The following is a 19,001-nucleotide window of genomic DNA, read 5'->3' on the forward strand; positions in this document are numbered from 1 at the left end:
GTGGGCCTGTGCCCCCTCTCTGGCGGTTCTCGTGTGTTCTGGATGCTTCCGGGCAAAATAGGAACCTGGGCGTTGATTTCGTCCAATTCCGAGAATATTTCGTTACTAGGATTTCTGAAACCAAAAACAGCAGAAACAACGACAGTCGGCCTTTCGGCATCTCGTCAATAGGTTAGTTCCAGAAAATGCATAAATATGACATAAAATGTGCATATAACATGTAGATATCATCAATAATGTGGCATGGAACATGAGAAATTATCGATACGTCGGAGACGTATCAGGGGCCAGGATAAAACAAAACAACATATCAACTTGCTTTGACTATGCATATGTCTCACAATAATGTTTACAGCTCATATGATTCGAAGTATACAAACTTTACACTCTGTATCAAGCACAATAGAAGGAAAAGAATACGAAGATCTACAACAAATCATCTATGATTACTTTTTCACCCTCAGCAGGAACATCAAGGGCGTCCGCACAATGATATTCTCGGAAGAAAGCAACATCCACCCTTAGCAGCTCATCAATAATATTTCAGCAACGGGCGTCACCGCATCATTAAGCTTGTCGACGTTCCTCCTCCTTTGTTTCAACTTGGAGTGGCAGATGTCGATAACTTTGTCTAGATCCAGTTTTGAGTGACAAATTTTCAACCAGATCAAAGCAAACCTGGCGGCGACAGTCAGCTAAGCTCTTACAAAGTCATGGATATGATGTACGCTTTGGAATTTCTTCATCAAATCAGGAAGAGTTGCAGGTTGAGGATTCCGAGGAAACATGGTACTGTACACCATGGCCAAAGTACTGGTGCCGAAGTTGAGAAACTCCCGAACTTGAGTGGCACGATCCTGGAACCGAACAATTCGTCGGGTACGGTCCTCGCTCGCCCAGAAGTCACTACCACTCTGAATAGCAAGCCGAAGAAGAACCTCAACTCGCGCATCAACGCGTTGGTCCTCAGCAGCAACATCAACAAAGGAACCTAGAGCCAATAAAGAAAAACAAGATATGTGATACGTCTCCGACGTATCGATAATTTCTTATGTTCTATGCCATATTATTGATGATACCTACATGTTTTATGCACACTTTATGTCATATTCGTGCATTTTCTGGAACTAACCTATTAACAAGATGCCGAAGTGTCGGTTCCTGTTTTCTGCTGTTTTTGGTTTCAGAAATCCTAGTAACGAAATATTCTCGGAATTGGACGAAACGAAGACCCGGGGCCTATTTTTCCACGGAGCTTCCGGAAGACCGAAGAACATACGAAGTGGGGCCACGAGGTGGCGACACCACGTGGCGGCGCGGCCAAGGGGGGCCGCGCCGCCCTATGGTGTGGCCCCCTCGTCCGGCCCCCGACTCGCCCTTCCGCCTACTTAAAGCCTCCGATCACGAAACCCCCGATGCGAAAACCACGATACGGAAAACCTTGCGAGACGCCGCCGCCGCCGATCCCATCTCGGGGGATTCTGGAGATCTCCTCCGGCACCCCGCCGGAGAGGGGATTCATCTCCCGGAGGACTCTACACCGCCATGGTCGCCTCCCGGAGTGATGAGTGAGTAGTTCACCCCTGGACTATGGGTCCATAGCAGTAGCTAGATGGTTGTCTTCTCCTCATTGTGCTTCATTGTTGGATCTTGTGAGCTGCCTAACATGATCAAGATCATCTATCCGTAATACTCTATGTTGTGTTTGTCGGGATCCGATGGATAGAGAATACCATGTCATGTTAATTATCAAGTTATTACATATGTGTTGTTTATGATCTTGCATGCTCTCCGTTTCTAGTAGAGGCTCTGGCCAAGTTTTTACTTTTAACTCCAAGAGGGAGTATTTATGCTCGATAGTGGGTTCATGCCCGCATTGACACTAGGACGATGTGACGAAAGTTCTAAGGTTGTGTTGTGCTTGTTGCCACTAGGGATAAAACATTGGCGCTATGTCCGAGGATGTAGTTGTTGATTACATTACGCACCATACTTAATGCAATTGTCTCGTTGTTAGCAACTTAATGCCGGAGGGGTTCGGATGATAACCTGAAGGTGGACTTTTTAGGCATAGATGCGGTTGGATGGCGGTCTATGTACTTTGTCGTAATGCCCAATTAAATCTCACTATACTTATCATGTCATGTATGTGCATTGTTATGCCCTCTCTATTTGTCAATTGCCCGACTGTAATTTGTTCACCCAACATGCTTTTATCTTATGGGAGAGACACCTCTAGTGAACTCGTGGACCCCGGTCCATTCTTTAATACTGAAATACAAATCTGCTTGCAATACTTGTTTTTACTATTTTCTCTGCAAACAATCATCTTCCACACAATACGGTTAATCCTTTGTTACAGACAAGCCGGTGAGATTGACAACCTCACCGTTTCGTTGGGGCAAAGTACTTTGGTTGTGTTGTGCGGGTTCCACGTTGGCGCCGGAATCTCCGGTGTTGCGCCGCACTACATCCCGCCGCCATCAACCTTCAACGTGCTTCTTGACTCCTACTGGTTCGATTAAACCTTGGTTTCTTACTGAGGGAAACTTGCCGCTGTGCGCATCACACCTTCCTCTTGGGGTTCCCAACGGACGTGTCAACTACACGCATCAATATGACAAAGCGCACGCACAATGTTGAGGAAAGGAAATATGCAGTACAACGTACCCGCCATATCTTGACTTGCTTCAGTCATTAAGTCAAGCATGTAATTTTCACGGGTGGTAGCCTGCAAAGGTTCAGCTACCGCAGTTTCCTTTGACTCCAGAGCTTCTTGAGCTTGTCGAAGAGCAGCTTTTTCACGATCGGAAGATTTGCGGGATTGATCCATAACAGTGACAGCTTGTTTTTTCATGGCTTGAAGTTGCTGTCGAAGTTCGGCTAGTTCTTGTTGAGTTGAGTAAGCACATGAAGAGTCACCCAAGAAAACATCGGCAGACGTCCGTGCAGAACAAGACACAACAGGTGAAGCAGGGGAAGGTCCATCAGCCTCGGTATAATTATCAAATACAAACTAGAAGAAAGAAAATGGCAACATCAATCATTCAGCAAAGACCACTTTTCATTAATATTGGAGATATTTACACAATCGGGTCCCTTACAAAAGATCAACTCCTAGCGAATCGATAGACAGTAGCAAGTTACAAAGATAGTGACAACTACAAAAGGGAAAAGGAAAAACATAGGGACAGCATTGGTCTACTTGACCTCCGTCCTAGCAGTGCTAGTAGACGCAGCAGGCTTCGGGTTCAGGAAGGCGATGATTTTCTTCGACAAAGGCTTGGCAGCCTTCACCAAAATCTTCCACTTGTCCTTGTTCATCCCTGCGGGGCTGCCAACCTTCGCCCAGTCGACGTCTTGCTGACTATCGGCCACCAGGGCGATGGTTCCTGATACGTCTCCGACGTATCGATAATTTCTTATGTTCCATGCCACATTATTGATGATATCTACATGTTTTATGCATACTTTATGTCATATTTATGCATTTTCCGGCACTAAGCTATTAACGAGATGCCGAAGAGCCGATTCTTGTTTTCTGTCTGTTTTTGGTTTCGAAATCCTAGTAAGGAAATATTCTCGGAATTGGACGAAATCAACGCCCAGGGGCCTATTTTTCCACGAAGCTTCCAAAAGTCCGAGGGAGAGACGAAGTGGGGCCACGAGGTGGCGACACACCAGGGCGGCGCGGCCCAAGCCCTGGCCGCGCCGGCCTGTTGTGTGGGCCCCTCGCGTCGCCTCTTGACCCGCCCTTCCGCCTACATATAGTCTTCGTCGCGAAACCCCCAGTACCGAGAGCCACGATACGGAAAACCTTCCAGAGACGCCGCCGCCGCCAATCCCATCTCGGGGGATTCAGGAGATCGCCTCCGGCACCTCGCCGGAGAGGGGAATCATCTCCCGGAGGACTCTTCACCGCCATGGTCGCCTCCGGAGTGATGAGTGAGTAGTTCACCCCTGGAATATAGGTCCATAGCAGTAGCTAGATGGTCGTCTTCTCCTCATGTGCTTCATTGTCGGATCTTGTGAGCTGCCTAACATGATCAAGATCATCTATCTGTAATGCTATATGTTGTGTTTGTTGGGATCCGATGGATAGAGAATACTATGTTATGTTGATTATCAATCTATTATCTATGTGTTGTTTATGATCTTGCATGCTCTCCGTTATTAGTAGAGGCTCTGGCCAAGTTTTTACTCTTAACTCCAAGAGGGAGTATTTATGCTCGATAGTGGGTTCATGCCTCCATTAAATGCGGGACGAGTGACGTAAAGTTCTAAGGTTGTGGATGTGCTGTTGCCACTAGGGATAAAACATTGATGCTATGTCCGAGGATGTAGTTATTGATTACATTACGCACCATACTTAATGCAATTGTCCGTTGTTTGCAACTTAATACCGGAAGGGGTTCGGATGATAACCTCGAAGGTGGACTTTTTAGGCGTAGATGCATGTCTGGATAGCGGTCTATGTACTTTGTCGTAATGCCCAATTAAATCTCACTATACTCATCATATCATGTATGTGCATGGTCATGCCCTCTCTATTTGTCAATTGCCCAACTGTAATTTGTTCACCCAACATGCTATTTATCTTATGGGAGAGACACCTCTAGTGAACTGTGGACCCCGGTCCATTCTTTTACATCGAATACAATCTACTGCAATACTTGTTCTACTCGTTCTCTCGCAAACAATCATCATCCACACTATACATCTAATCCTTTGTTACAGCAAGCCGGTGAGATTGACAACCTCACTGTTTCGTTGGGGCAAAGTACTTTGGTTGTGTTGTGCAGGTTCCACGTTGGCGCCGGAATCTCTCGGTGTTGCGCCGCACTACATCCCGCCGCCATCAACCTTCGACGTGCTTCTTGACTCCTACTGGTTCGATTAAACCTTGGTTTCTTGAGGGAAACTTGCTGCTGTACGCATCACACCTTCCACTTGGGGTTCCCAACGGGCATGTGCTTTACGCGTCATCAAGCTAAATTTCTCGCGCCGTTGCCGGGGAACTGGAGAAAATCTACACCACAAAGATTTCTAACTCCCACGTCAACTACACGCCAGCAAGTAAATTTCTGGCGCCGTTGCCGGGGAGATCAAGACACGCTGCAAGGGGAGTCTCCACAATCCAATCTCTTTACTTTGTTTTTGTCTTGCTTTATTTTATTTACTACTTTGTTTGCTGCATTAAATCAAAACACAAAAAAATTAGTTGCTAGCTTTACTTTATTTACCGTCTTGCACTTTATAACAAAAACACAAAAAAATTAGTTACTTGCATTTGCTTTACTTATTTCAACATGTTTCCTTTTAATTTTACTGTAGAAGATATACCTGTGGGACAAGGGTCTATAATTGGAAGAGATAATATAGAAGAATTTTTCACCCATGTTAGTATGCATGAAGATCTTAAAGATATACCCCTTGCAAAAGCTGTCCCTACTTATGAAGATGCCTCTGTTTGTTTGGTACGCATGATGGAAGCTAGATTTATTAGTCTCAACCCCATGATACAACACATGTTTCTTACACTTTCCGATATGGAGCGGGGAGAGAAGAGAGATTTTATTCTAAAAGTCTTAGTGCGAGAATTTGCGTATATAGCTAGAGAAGCTAGAAAAGTTTTTAGTAAGCATGAGAGGCTTGGTACGATCACCGATTTTAAAAGAACACTTGAAAAAATGGATATGGATAGAATTAAGTACACCAATAGTGTTAATGATGGTGGGGAGATTAAAGCACCAATACCATGTAAGCTCCTAGCGATGCATGAAGCTCTAGATGATAATTATGCTTGGCTTGTTCCTGAAAATTTGTTTGATGAGAATAGCAAGCCCAAGACTAATGAAAAGGGAGCCGCTGAAACTTATGTATCCAAAATACTATGCATGGTTGAGAAAACTTCAAACCCCGCTGTCGATGCGTCATCTCTTGATAATACTTGATACACACTTTCTGCGCCTAGCTGAAAGGCGTTAAAGAAAAGCGCTTATGGGAGACAACCCATGTTTTTACTACAGTACTTTTGTTTTATATTTGAGTCTTGGAAGTTGTTTACTACTGTAGCAACCTCTCCTTATCTTAGTTTTGTGCATTGTTGTGCCAAGTAAAGTCTTTGATAGTAAGGTTCATACTAGATTTGGATTACTGCGCAGAAACAGATTTCTTTGCTGTCACGAATTTCGACTTGCCTCTCTGTAGGTAGCTCAAAAAATTATGCCAATTTACGTGAGTGATCCTCAGATATGTACGCAACTTTCATTCAATTTGAGAATTTTCATTTGAGCAAGTCTGGTGCCTCAATAAAATCCATCTTTACGGACTGTTCTGTTTTGACAGATTCTGCCTTTTATTTCGCATTGCCTCTTTTCCTATGATGGATGAATTTCTTTGTTCCATTAATGTCCAGTAGCTTTGTGCAATGTCCAGAAGTGTTAAGAATGATTGTGTCACCTCTGAACATGTGAATTTTTTATTATGCACTAACCCTCTAATGAGTTGTTTCGAGTTTGGTGTGGAGGAAGTTTTCAAGGATCAAGAGAGGAGGATGATACAATATGATCAAGGAGAGTGAAAGCTCTAAGCTTGGGGATGCCCCGGTGGTTCACCCTGCATATTTTAAGAAGACTCAAGCGTCTAATCTTGGGGATGCCCAAGGCATCCCCTTCTTCATCGACAACATTATCAGGTTCCTCCCCTGAAACTATATTTTTATTCCATCACATCTTATGTGCTTTACTTGGAGCGTCGGTTTGTTTTTGTTTGAATAAAATGGATCCTAGCATTCATTGTGTGGGACGCTCCGCTGTTGCATATGGACAAATATGTCCTTAGGCTTTACTCATAGTATTCATGGCGAAGGTTGAATCTTGTTCGTTAAATTGTTATATGGTTGGAATCGGGAAATGCTACATGTAGTAATTCTAAAATGTCTTGAATAATTTGATACTTGGCAATTGTTGTGCTCATGTTTAAGCTCTTGCATCATATACTTTTCACCCATTAATGAAGAAATACAAAGAGCTTGCTAAAATTTGGTTTGCATATTTGGTCTCTCTAAAGTCTAGATAATTTCTAGTATTGAGTTTGAACAACAAGGAAGACGGTGTAGAGTCTTATAATGTTTACAATGTGTCTTTTATGTGAGTTTTTCTGCACCGGTTCATCCTTGTGTTTGTTTCAAACAACCTTGCTAGCCTAAACCTTGTATCGAGAGGGAATACTTCTCATGCATCAAAAATCCTTGAGCCAACCACTATGCCATTTGTGTCCACCATACCTACCTACTACATGGTATTTCTCCGCCATTCCAAAGTAAATTGCTTGAGTGCTACCTTTAAAATTTCCATTCTTTACCTTTGCAATATATAGCTCATGGGACAAATAGCTTAAAAACTATTGTGGTATTGAATATGTACTTATGCACTTTATCTCTTATTAAGTTGCTTGTCGTGCGATAACCCTGTTCCCCGGGGACGCCATCAACTACTCTTTGTTGAATATCATGTGAGTTGCTATGCATGTCCGTCTTGTCTGAAGTAAGGGAGATTTACCACTCATTTAATGGTTAGAGCATGCATAATGTTAGAGAAGAACATTGGGCCGCTAACTAAAGCCATGAATCATGGTGGAAGTTTCAGCTTTGGACATATATCCTCAATCTCATATGAGAACATTAATTGTTGCTACATGCTTATGCATTAAAGAGGAGTCCATTATCTCGTTGTCTATGTTGTCCCGGTATGGATGTCTAAGTTGAGAATAATCAAAAGCGAGAAATCCAATGCGAACTTTCTCCTTAGACCTTTGTACAGAGCGGCATAGAGGTACCCCTTTGTGACACTTGGTTAAAACATGTGTATTGCGATGATAATCCCGGTAATCCGAGCTAATTAGGACAAGGTGCGGGCACTATTAGTATACTATGCATGAGGCTTGCAACTTGTAAGATATAATTTACATAACACATATTCTTTATTACTACCGTTGACAAAATTGTTTCTTGTTTTCAAAACCAAAGCTCTAGCACAAATATAGCAATCAATGCTTCCCTCTGCGAAGGGCCTTTCTTTTACTTTTATGTTGAGTCAGCTTCACCTATCTCTCTCCACCTCAAGAAGAAAACACTTGTGTGAACTGCGCATTGATTCCTACATACTTGCATATTGCACTTGTTATATTACTTTACATTGACAATATCCATGAGATATACATGTTATAAGTTGAAAGCAACCGCTGAAACTTGATCTTCCTTTGTGTTGCTTCATTACCTTTACTTTGATTTATTGCTTTTTGAGTTAACTCTTATGCAAGACTTATTGATGCTTGTCTTGAAAGTACTATTCATGAAAAGTCTTTGCTTTATGATTCATTTGTTTACTCATGTCATTACCATTGTTTTGATCGCTGCATTCATTACATATGCTTACAATGGTATGATCAAGGTTATGATGGCATGTCACTCCGTAAATTATCTTTGTTATCGTTCACCTGCTCGGGACGAGCAGAACTAAGCTTGGGGATGCCGATACGTCTCCGACGTATCGATAATTTCTTATGTTCCATGCCACATTATTGATGATATCTACATGTTTTATGCATACTTTATGTCATATTTATGCATTTTCCGGCACTAATCTATTAACGAGATGCCGAAGAGCCAGTTGTTGTTTTCTGCTATTTTTGGTTTCAGAAATCCTAGTAAGGAAATATTCTCGGAATTGGACGAAATCAACGCCCAGGGGCCTATTTTTCCACGAAGCTTCCAAAAGTCCGAGGGAGAGACGAAGTGGGGCCACGAGGTGGCGACACACCAGGGCGGCGCGGCCCAAGCCCTGGTCGCGCCGGCCTGTTGTGTGGGCCCCTCGCGTCGCCTCTTGACCTGCCCTTCCGCCTACATATAGTCTTCGTCGCGAAACCCCCAGTACCGAGAGCCACGATACGGAAAACCTTCCAGAGACGCCGCCGCCGCCAATCCCATCTCGGGGGATTCAGGAGATCGCCTCCGGCACCCTGCCAGAGAGGGGAATCATCTCCCGGAGGACTCTTCACCGCCATGGTCGCCTCCCGAGTGATGAGTGAGTAGTTCACCCCTGGACTATGGGTCCATAGCAGTAGCTAGATGGTCGTCTTCTCCTCATGTGCTTCATTGTCGGATCTTGTGAGCTGCCTAACATGATCAAGATCATCTATCTGTAATGCTATATGTTGTGTTTGTTGGGATCCGATGGATAGAGAATACTATGTTATGTTGATTATCAATCTATTATCTATGTGTTGTTTATTATCTTGCATGCTCTCCGTTATTAGTAGAGGCTCTGGCCAAGTTTTTACTCTTAACTCCAAGAGGGAGTATTTATGCTCGATAGTGGGTTCATGCCTCCATTAAATCCGGGACGATGATGTAAAGTTCTAAGGTTGTGGATGTGCTGCTGCCACTAGGGATAAAACATTGATGCTATGTCCGAGGATGTAGTTATTGATTACATTACGCACCATACTTAATGCAATTGTCTCGTTGTTTGCAACTTAATACTAGAAGGGGTTCGGATGATAACTTCGAAGGTGGACTTTTTAGGCATAGATGCATGCTTGGATAGCGGTCTATGTACTTTGTCGTAATGCCCAATTAAATCTCACTATACTCATCATATCATGTATGTGCATGGTCATGCCCTCTCTATTTGTCAATTGCCCAACCGTAATTTGTTCACCCAACATGCTATTTATCTTATGGGAGAGACACCTCTAGTGAACTGTGGACCCCGGTCCATTCTTTTACATCGAATACAATCTATCGCAATACTTGTTCTACTCGTTCTCTCGCAAACAATCATCATCCACACTATACATCTAATCCTTTGTTACAGCAAGCCGGTGAGATTGACAACCTCACTGTTTCGTTGGGGCAAAGTACTTTGGTTGTGTTGTGCAGGTTCCACGTTGGCGCCGGAATCCCCGGTGTTGCGCCGCACTACATCCCGCCGCCATCAACCTTCGACGTGCTTCTTGACTCCTCATCGGTTCGATTAAACCTTGGTTTCTTACTGAGGGAAACTTGCTGTTGTACGCATCACACCTTCCACTTGGGGTTCCCAACGGGCATGTGCTTTACGCGTCATCAGTTCCCTCAACACCAACCTTCAAGTTCTCATGTCGATAAACCAAGGATCTTTCTTACCTAGGAAGCGGTGGACAAGCTGAGAGAAAATGGTAGGTTGTGTTTCTTTAGGGAAGAAGTGGCGAAAAAGTCGTGTAAATGCGGCACGAGCATTGGAAATATTGGTGCGTGCTAGATCTTCGTGCAACTCAAGGATGGAAAGAGTGTCGAGAAGGCGATCCTCAACACCCTCGTGCAAGGTGAAATCTTCACCCATCCTCCCTGCTGGAACAAAGTACGAGATCATCAATATCTGAGAAGCAAACCAAGATAGAAACAAAGACAGGCGAAAGAAAAAACTTACTAACGAATCGCCGATTCTAGGTGTCGAGCCGATCTATGATGGAATTCTCACGCGCGATTTGCTGAGAAATATTTTCACTCAAAGCATTCTCGGCATCGTGGACCTTTGACGGAGATCTCCAACTGCAGCGGCGTCTTTTTCGGCCTTCGCGCGAGCCATTTTGCTAAGCTCTAGTTTAGCCGCGAGGTCGTCAGCACGTTTCTCGGCCCGGTGGAGAGCATCTGGAGAATAATTCAGAGAGCAAAGATCAATAATCAAAATTCAGAAACAACTGCTAGACGAAGAAATTGATCTATCATTGGTGAAACAGGTTTTACCTCTCAAATCGTCGGCTTCATCCCGGAACCCAATAAACTGGGTTCCAAGGTTGACGAGGTGCTTCATCAGAGGTTGTGAAAAGTACAAGTCAAAAAACAAGTCCAAAAGAAGCAAAGTTCAACGGTAAGAGAAAGATAGTCGAGAAATATAGAACAACGGGTCAAAGGAAGGGAAGACTTAAATCGTCCAAAGAAGGGGTTGAAGTGCTCCCCGCAACAACTTCATGCTTGTCGCCAGCCCCAATCTTTGCTTTCTTCGGCGAGGGGGCTCGGGGGCTGGCGGTAGGAGTCGATGTTTCCACGTTTCCTTGAGGGGGAGGAGAAGATTCCGCGACAATGCGGTGCTCTTCGGAAAGAACCATGGTATTGGACGTGCTCGTTGGAGCCGTACCATGAACTGTGGGTTCTTCTTTTTCTTCTTCGGATCTGTCAATATAGAAAAATGAGCATTCCAAAGAAATAAGGAGTTAGTCCAAAATATAACAATGAAGAGACTTACGAGCTAACAGCGCCAACGTCATCGTAGGGGTTCAAGGCAACCTCCTCCTCAGCTGCAGTTTCTTCGGCAACCGATGCAGTAGGTGTAACACCCCAACTTTTGCAACCTTGATTAGTTGTCCTTATTTCAAAAATCAGGGGGAACACAAATTTTTCTATAGACTAATTAAGATGAATTGCCTTGATCTGTCTGTTAAGATGAATTGCTTTGATCTGTTGGTAGATGTATTGTCTTGTTTTGCTTGTTGAGTTTTGTCTTGAGTTACCTCAAAGAACAACACCTCTAGTGGTCAGCCAAACAACTCACCTAATAAAACACATGTGTGACTTAGGAAAAATTGTTTTCCTTTTTACTACATCAAACTCTTCTTCTGATGGCAACATAAGTGTGCCATCTTGATTTTTCTCTTTGTTGTACAAGATAGCTCAACCATCCTTAATTCAAAACTTGGGATCATCTACCCCTAGCTACATCCCTCTCTTATACCCACTCATCCTTGTTGGTTTTGAGGCCATGTCGACCATCTGTGTTGACAGGCTTAAAATGTCCAGACTTTGGCAATTGATCTCTAAGCACTCACAACTGTTTTAGCTGACCTCAATGCATTGATCCCATCTATGCAACACCCTCTTCAACCTCCACGACTTGCACGTCTCAGTCAATCCTTGCAGCTCATATATTCAACATGATCTTGTACCCTATTCAATGATTCAACACTAGAACACTTCCTTCAATTTTACCTCTTGTTTTTATTCAAGTTTAATCTTCACAAAACCAAGAGTGGGAATGATGGGTACATTTTTTAGCCACCATCTACCCTTGAGAATACTTCTCCCTAAATTAAGTTTTCTTTCTCAAAAACCCTATTGTTTTTCCTTCTCAAGTTTTGATCACCAAACTACTTCTAGTTTTATTAAATTTTTCAAAATATTTCTTCAAGGAAAACAAGGAACTGAAATGGGTTTTGTTTTTCATCCCATTTCTACCAAGTACTGATTTCTAAAAACATTATTTTCTATCTTGCTTTCTTTTCAGCAAAAGGCTTGTTTATGATACCTATACCATTTCTTGTTTTCCCTCTTGCTTATTTTTACATTGGAGAAAAACTCTACTTTACTAGAGAAAGTAAGTAGAATATTTTGCACCCCTATGTTCCAACTAGTTTTATCTCAACACTTTCAAACTTCATTCCACTTGAGTTCATTCCCAATTGTCCCTAGACAATTGAGGTGTTTCAAATACTTTTCAAACAAGTTCTATTTCAAATGACAACTCTTGCACATCTTGTGTACATCTCTGATCTACCCCATTATGTTCCTTCATCCTCCAATTCTGGATCAAATGGATGATCATTTGATACTTTCAAACCACTCCCAATTGACCTCTCATTTGTAGAGCAACTTATTTCATCATACCCATCTCAATCCTCTATTCTTTTTCATCATCACCTTGACCTCATGAATTGATGAGTTATGTCACCATATTCATCCTTGTGAGTATATGGTTACTTTACTCACCATCTCTCTTGGCCTTGCTCTACCATTGTCGAAAACACCATCACCACCCATCTAGCTTGACATGCTCATGCATTGTTGCATGTGGTCGATCCCATTCCTTCCAAATTTGAATTCAAGAGAAAACTTCTAATCATCAATTATACCTTTGGGTGTATTTTCCTCTTATATTGTCCCCACCATAGTGGTAGCAATTATCCTTATATTACATATCACCTCACACTTCTTTTTATCTATATGTACCTACTCCTATTCTTATCATCATCAAGGTCACTCATAGACATTATCTCCTCACCATCATGCCTTGACCTATACACATAGATGTTGTGCCTCCCTCTCACATTGCTCACTTGTTCTTGGCAAGAAAGGAGCCGGCCATGACACGAATTTCGGCCACCCCCTCCTCTTTTCTCTCATTTTTCTCACTCTCCACTCCTTCCTCCACTCACACCCACTCCCCCCTCCTTCTCCCACGAGCTGCTGCTCCTCCTAGCTACCATGGCCGGCCATGGCCATGGAAATCATCCAAGATGCAACTCCCCTCCTCCCTCAAGCTCATCCTCACCATGAGAGCATCCCTCTCACGCTCTTCTCCCCTAACCCTTGATGAATCCAGCTCTCTTTCTCTTTTCCCCTCTCTCAAGATTGGATCTTGATGCAGGTGCATGTTGGTCCAAGCATGGAGAAGGTTGAGCAATCCTCAGATCTGAAGCTCTTGAACTAAGTTCGTCCAAAACCTTGCAGTAATTTCTGTAATCTTGATGTTTCAGATTCTGGTACGATATTGTAAAATCCGCTAAAACTCGTGTGCAGATCCAAATCGAGTGATTCAAAGTTCCACAGATAGATGCTGAAAAGATCTACAACTTGGCGTTGGTCTCATCCTCAAATTCGTTTCTGATTCTCGTCGGTAAATACAGTTCCGTAAACATGCAGAATCACTGTTTGTTAGATTTGTTCCGTTTTACAACACCTTTTTGAGCAAACTCAACTGTGGGTGAAAGCCCTCTTCAATACCTTCATTTTGGAGTTGGTGTCACTTCAAATGACCTCCTAAAACTGAAATGGTTCACAGATCAAGATCTGGTCAGTTCTAACTTTGTCGAATTAAAGCGCAGGGTGACCAGGCGCAACGAGTCCTTGAAGTCCTGGATACTTATGCTAGAAGTACAGGCCAATTAATCAACCCTGGGAAATGTTCGATCTATTTCGGTGAGGCGTGTCCGGAGGCAAGAAGGAGGGAAGTAAAGGAGATACTAAGCATAGCACAAGAAACCTTTGAACCGAAATACCTTGGGCTCCCAACTCCGGAAGGCAGAATGTCCAGGGATAAATTTCAAAGCCTCCAAGCAAAATTGGCTAAGTGCCTTGTGGAATGGGATGATAACCATAAATCTCAAGCTGCGAAGGAAGTACTAATTAAATCGATTGCTCAGTCAATCCCAGTCTATGTGATGAGTGTCTTTAAACTCCCACTTGGCCTATGTGATGAACTAACAAAAATGATCAGGAGGTACTGGTGGGGAGCGGAAAATGGGCGAAGGAAGACTCACTGGATTTCATGGGACATTATGCTAAGACCTAAAGATTATGGGGGTGTGGGTTTCCGGGATATGAGAATTTTCAACCAAGCCTTGCTAGCCAGGCAGGCATGGCGCCTGATACAACTTCCTAATACACTTTGTGCACAAATCCTAAAAGCGAAATATTATCCTAATGGTCTATTGCTGGATACTGTGTTTTCAGGTAATGGGTCATCGACATGGCATGCAATCGAATATGGGCTTGAGCTACTTAAGACGGGAGTCATATGGAGAGTCGGCAATGGAGCTAGCATACAGGCATGGCGTGATCCCTGGATCCCTAGGGAATCTGGCCATCAACCTCAGTCTCAGCGAGGACGATGCCGGTTTCGATGGGTAGCTGATTTCCTGTTACCAGACGGGTCCTGGAACTTGCAACGATTGGAGCTTTATTTCTCGGCGGCAGACATCAAGGAAATATTACAGATTAAGCCATCTCGTAGGAATGAAAATGACTTTGTGTCCTGGTTCCCGGAGAAGAATGGTGTATTCACCGTTAGAAGTGCATATCGCCTCGCCCTTCACCGCACCATGATGCAGCAGGACCAAGGGGCAACAAGCTCGCGGCCGGATGGAGCCAGACCGAGCTGGCGGCTGATTTGGAAATGCCCAGTTCCACATAAAGTCCGAATTCTTGCCTGGAAGATTTGTCGAAATGCAATCGCCACTCAAGCTAACATGGCCCGTAGGGGTATGGCGGATACAGATTTGTGCCAAATATGTGGACGCGAGCAAGAGGACTCCCTGCATGCATTCTTCCGCTGCCCACATGCCTCGGCACTATGGCATGCAATGGCAGAGGTCTGGAACCTGCCCAACCTTGAGGCCATGAGGCCCAGCGGATACGAGTGGCTATTACAGATTCTTCATGCATGCGGGGAAGAACAGCGAGCGATGACCTTGATGACCCTGTGGCGGATCTGGCATGCGCATAATGAGATGACCCATCACAAACCATGTCCATCCATCGAGGGATCAAGAAGGTTCCTAGTAAGTTATCTTAACTCCCTCATGATTGTCAAGCAATTCCCAGATTCTGACATTGCAAAGGGCAAGATGGTGATCAATCAAGGCCAAGGCTTCAGGAGATATATGAACAGGTCGGAAACCAGAAAAGTTGAGCGACCACACTGGGCGCCCCCAGCAGGAGGTACATCGAAACTCAATGTCGACGGAGCCTTTACAATGGATGGACGTGCAGGTATTGGTATGGTGCTGCGCAACTGTCAGGGCGAGGTCCTGTATGCAGCTTGCCAGCAAGTGCACCACTGCAGCGATGCCCTGGAGGCGGAGCTGATGGCGATTGAGATGGGTGTGCAACAGGCGTTACAGTGGACACAACTAGCCTTTACCGTGGAGTCGGACTGTTTGGAGGCGGTCAACCTGATCAAGAGAGCAAGCCCCAACATCTCGGCATATGCGTTTAGGATAAGGATGGTTAGAGAGTTTCTTCGGGAAAGAGATAGTCCTTTAGTTAAAATAAATAGAGAGGCGAACAATGCAAGCCATGAGCTTGCAAAGTTGGCCAGAACCCAGGGTAGGAATGAGGCGTGGATTGGTGTTTGCCCGCCTGACATTAGTGTGGTGATTGAACATGATTGTAACCCTGTGATCAATTAATGAAATCTCTTTTCCCCGCAAAAAAAAAGAATTAAAACAGGAGCTTGGAAACGAATTTTTGAATGAAACAAATTGGGTAATAACCAGATTTTCAATACCTTTCAGATGAAGCTAACCGCATATTTTTATGATTTATGTACGATTTTTGGTGAATTAAACTTTTTCTGTGTGTTCTGCAGACATGGCTGTTAGCTTTTAAATCACCAAAAATCCAGTTTTGAACCTAATTGAGTGATTCCAATTCGGTAAGACTACTGGATGTTTTCTTAATCATCTCAAACAAGTTTAAAGAATTTATCTGTTTTGTAAATCCAGAGGTAAAGCAAATGGTATATACATGCAGTAATCTTGTCAATCCATTTGTGAGAGTTTCAGAAACAATTTGAACCCAAATCTAATTTTGTGTGCATCTCTGTTTAAATATCTTTCAAATTCCAGTGGTCTCATATTTTTAGGATTTTTCTACGATTTATGGCTTACAGATCTTGTTTTCATGCAGGTCAGATTCAAAGAAATTTCTAAAATTGTAGGTTTAATATTTTTGGGTGATTCCAATTGGGTTAGTCTTGTATTAGTACTGGCCATCTAGGGAAAATATTGTTATTCTCTGTTCATGCATATTGGTTACTGATATTAACATGTGTGTGCTATATGAGTTGTTGGTCCAAAACTTGTTGGTTTATTTAAAACCCTGGACCAACTCTTTTTATTAGAAATGGGCAACCTTTGTTTTATGCTTGCAAAACAAAACCTCTGCAACTTAATATTAGACCTATTGTTTTGCTTAAGTTTTCAAATGATGCGGAATATGGTTTGCTTCCTATTTTGGATGTTGTGTTATGTGAGCAAACTAAGTTAGGAAAACTGTTTTCTACTTTTCCAAAAATGTTTGAAAATGTTTTGTGAATGTATTTGATGTCAAACTAATGATCTTGTCCTCTTTATGATGTTATCTACTAGTGGATGTTTGGTTTATACCATGGTGATAACCGAGAGAGGCAATTGCTAAGTTGTGATGCTCTCATACCTTTACTAGGTAAATAACATGGGTTCTCTTTAAGTTGTTTGTGGTATCCATAAGTTCTTTGTATGGTAGCTCTTTATTGAATGGTTAAATTATGCTTGTTGTATGTTTGTTTTGTTGGTGCAATGTGATTGATTGTGTTCTTTTTTTATTTTCCGGCGATAGATGCGAACAATTCCGGAGAAGAAGAAGAAGTGGAATCGGACGAGGATTTTATTTATGTTGTTGGGATTCTTAATGGAGTTGAAGAAGTCCGGGGACAAATAAGCCAAGGCAAGCCACCTTTTGATCTCTGATTTGGTGTCTAGTTGGATGTCATTTGTTGATGTCCAAAGCACCTTGATTCTATGTGTGTTATTCTCTCTATTTATGTCATCTATGTGTGATTGCAAGTGGGGTACTCCCTAGTGGTGATACTCCACTATTGTCGTTGTGATTATGGGATGCATGGTATCATGGCCGTGCTATTCCACTTGGTCATCTTGTATGCTCAACTTGAGCATCTTCCCTCTCAAGATAGTAACTTACACCACACTCACCACTTTTGTAGTTTAGTGGTATCAAAGTCATGAATCTTGGTGTAATTCTCACTTGAGAGAAGTATGCCGTGTACCCCGGTGATTATTGGTTGGATAGTGAACCTTCACCATCCAAGTGGTATAGTAGTACCCCAAATCTGAAAGTTGATCCACCCTATGTTGTCTTCCCACGTGCTTACCTTAAGCAAGTATAATCCTCTTTGACCCACTCACACATACCCCTCATGGCGTGATGACCCTCATCTCGGCCAGGTGTTGTATTAGTTCCTTCTCATGAAACTATAGGTTGGGAACCCCTCAAGGTTTACCTTGTTGTAAATGTTTATGAAAACCTTGGGTGAGCTAACCCAAGTGTATGGTTTAAGAAAGCAAAGGATCTTGATAATGATGTTTGGGAAAGTGGTGTATGGCTGTTTGTTGAACAACCAAGGTGTTGTGGGAAAAAAATGGTTTCTAAAAAAGGAGCACTGCGTATAAGTGTACACCAGCCCAACTTTCATTCGCGCAACCACATTATCCAATATGGGCACGGGCTTAGTCCGTAGTTCGTTGAGATTGGCATAAGCACCGTTCACAACTCTCTAGGGAGGGTCACGATGACCTCCGACGCCGGGTTGCGCTCTGGAGGAGGCAATACACTGTCTTAACTGATAGCCGGACAATTACTGAGGGTCTTCCGTCATGGCGCCGGAGATACGCTCAAAAGGAGGTATGCTGCCGGGGTGCCGGGAAGGGGTAAGCCCGCAGGGAAGGACTTGTGCCAATAGAGACGGGCGAAAGATTATGACTGGTTATCCGAGACTCGCATACTTTAGAATGACGATCCGGGGATGATCCCGGCGGATTTATCAGTTCTTGTGGGGAAAGTGCGCAAACTCTGCAGAGTTAAATCTATTCGAATAGCCGCGTCCGCGGTCATGGACGGGTTGCAAAGGTCTACCTTAACCTGGGCTTGAGATTTGTTTTGATAAATGCTTTACAAAGAAAGTGTTGTGTTGGATGTACCGGAAGGGTACGGAAAAAGGGCGTGTGTCGACCATATGGAGATGGTCGTGGAAAAATAAGACCAAGTGGGGAACTCTTTCCTAATGTTTCATGTAGAGGAACTCTTCTTTAACAAAGATATAGAGATGTCATAGGACTTCCCTAGTATCCCCATCACCTGAGATGGCGGTATGCTAACTCTTCTTCGATAAAGATATAGATATGCCATAGCTATCTTTTGAAGTATCTTCTTCAATAAAGATATAGAGGTGTCATAGTACCACTTTAGTGTCTCCATCAATTGCGATGTCGAGATGCTATATCCACAAGAGAAACTGATTCTCTTTCACATGCTATATCCACAAGAGAAACTATTCTTGTCGGGGGAAAGACCCCGGGTAGGGCAATGGACGCAGAGCAGCCGGCTGGCCACTGGCCGGCTCGCGGTA

Source organism: Lolium rigidum, chromosome 4 (assembly GCF_022539505.1).
Source record: "Lolium rigidum isolate FL_2022 chromosome 4, APGP_CSIRO_Lrig_0.1, whole genome shotgun sequence".
Taxonomy (NCBI): Eukaryota; Viridiplantae; Streptophyta; class Magnoliopsida; order Poales; family Poaceae; genus Lolium; species Lolium rigidum.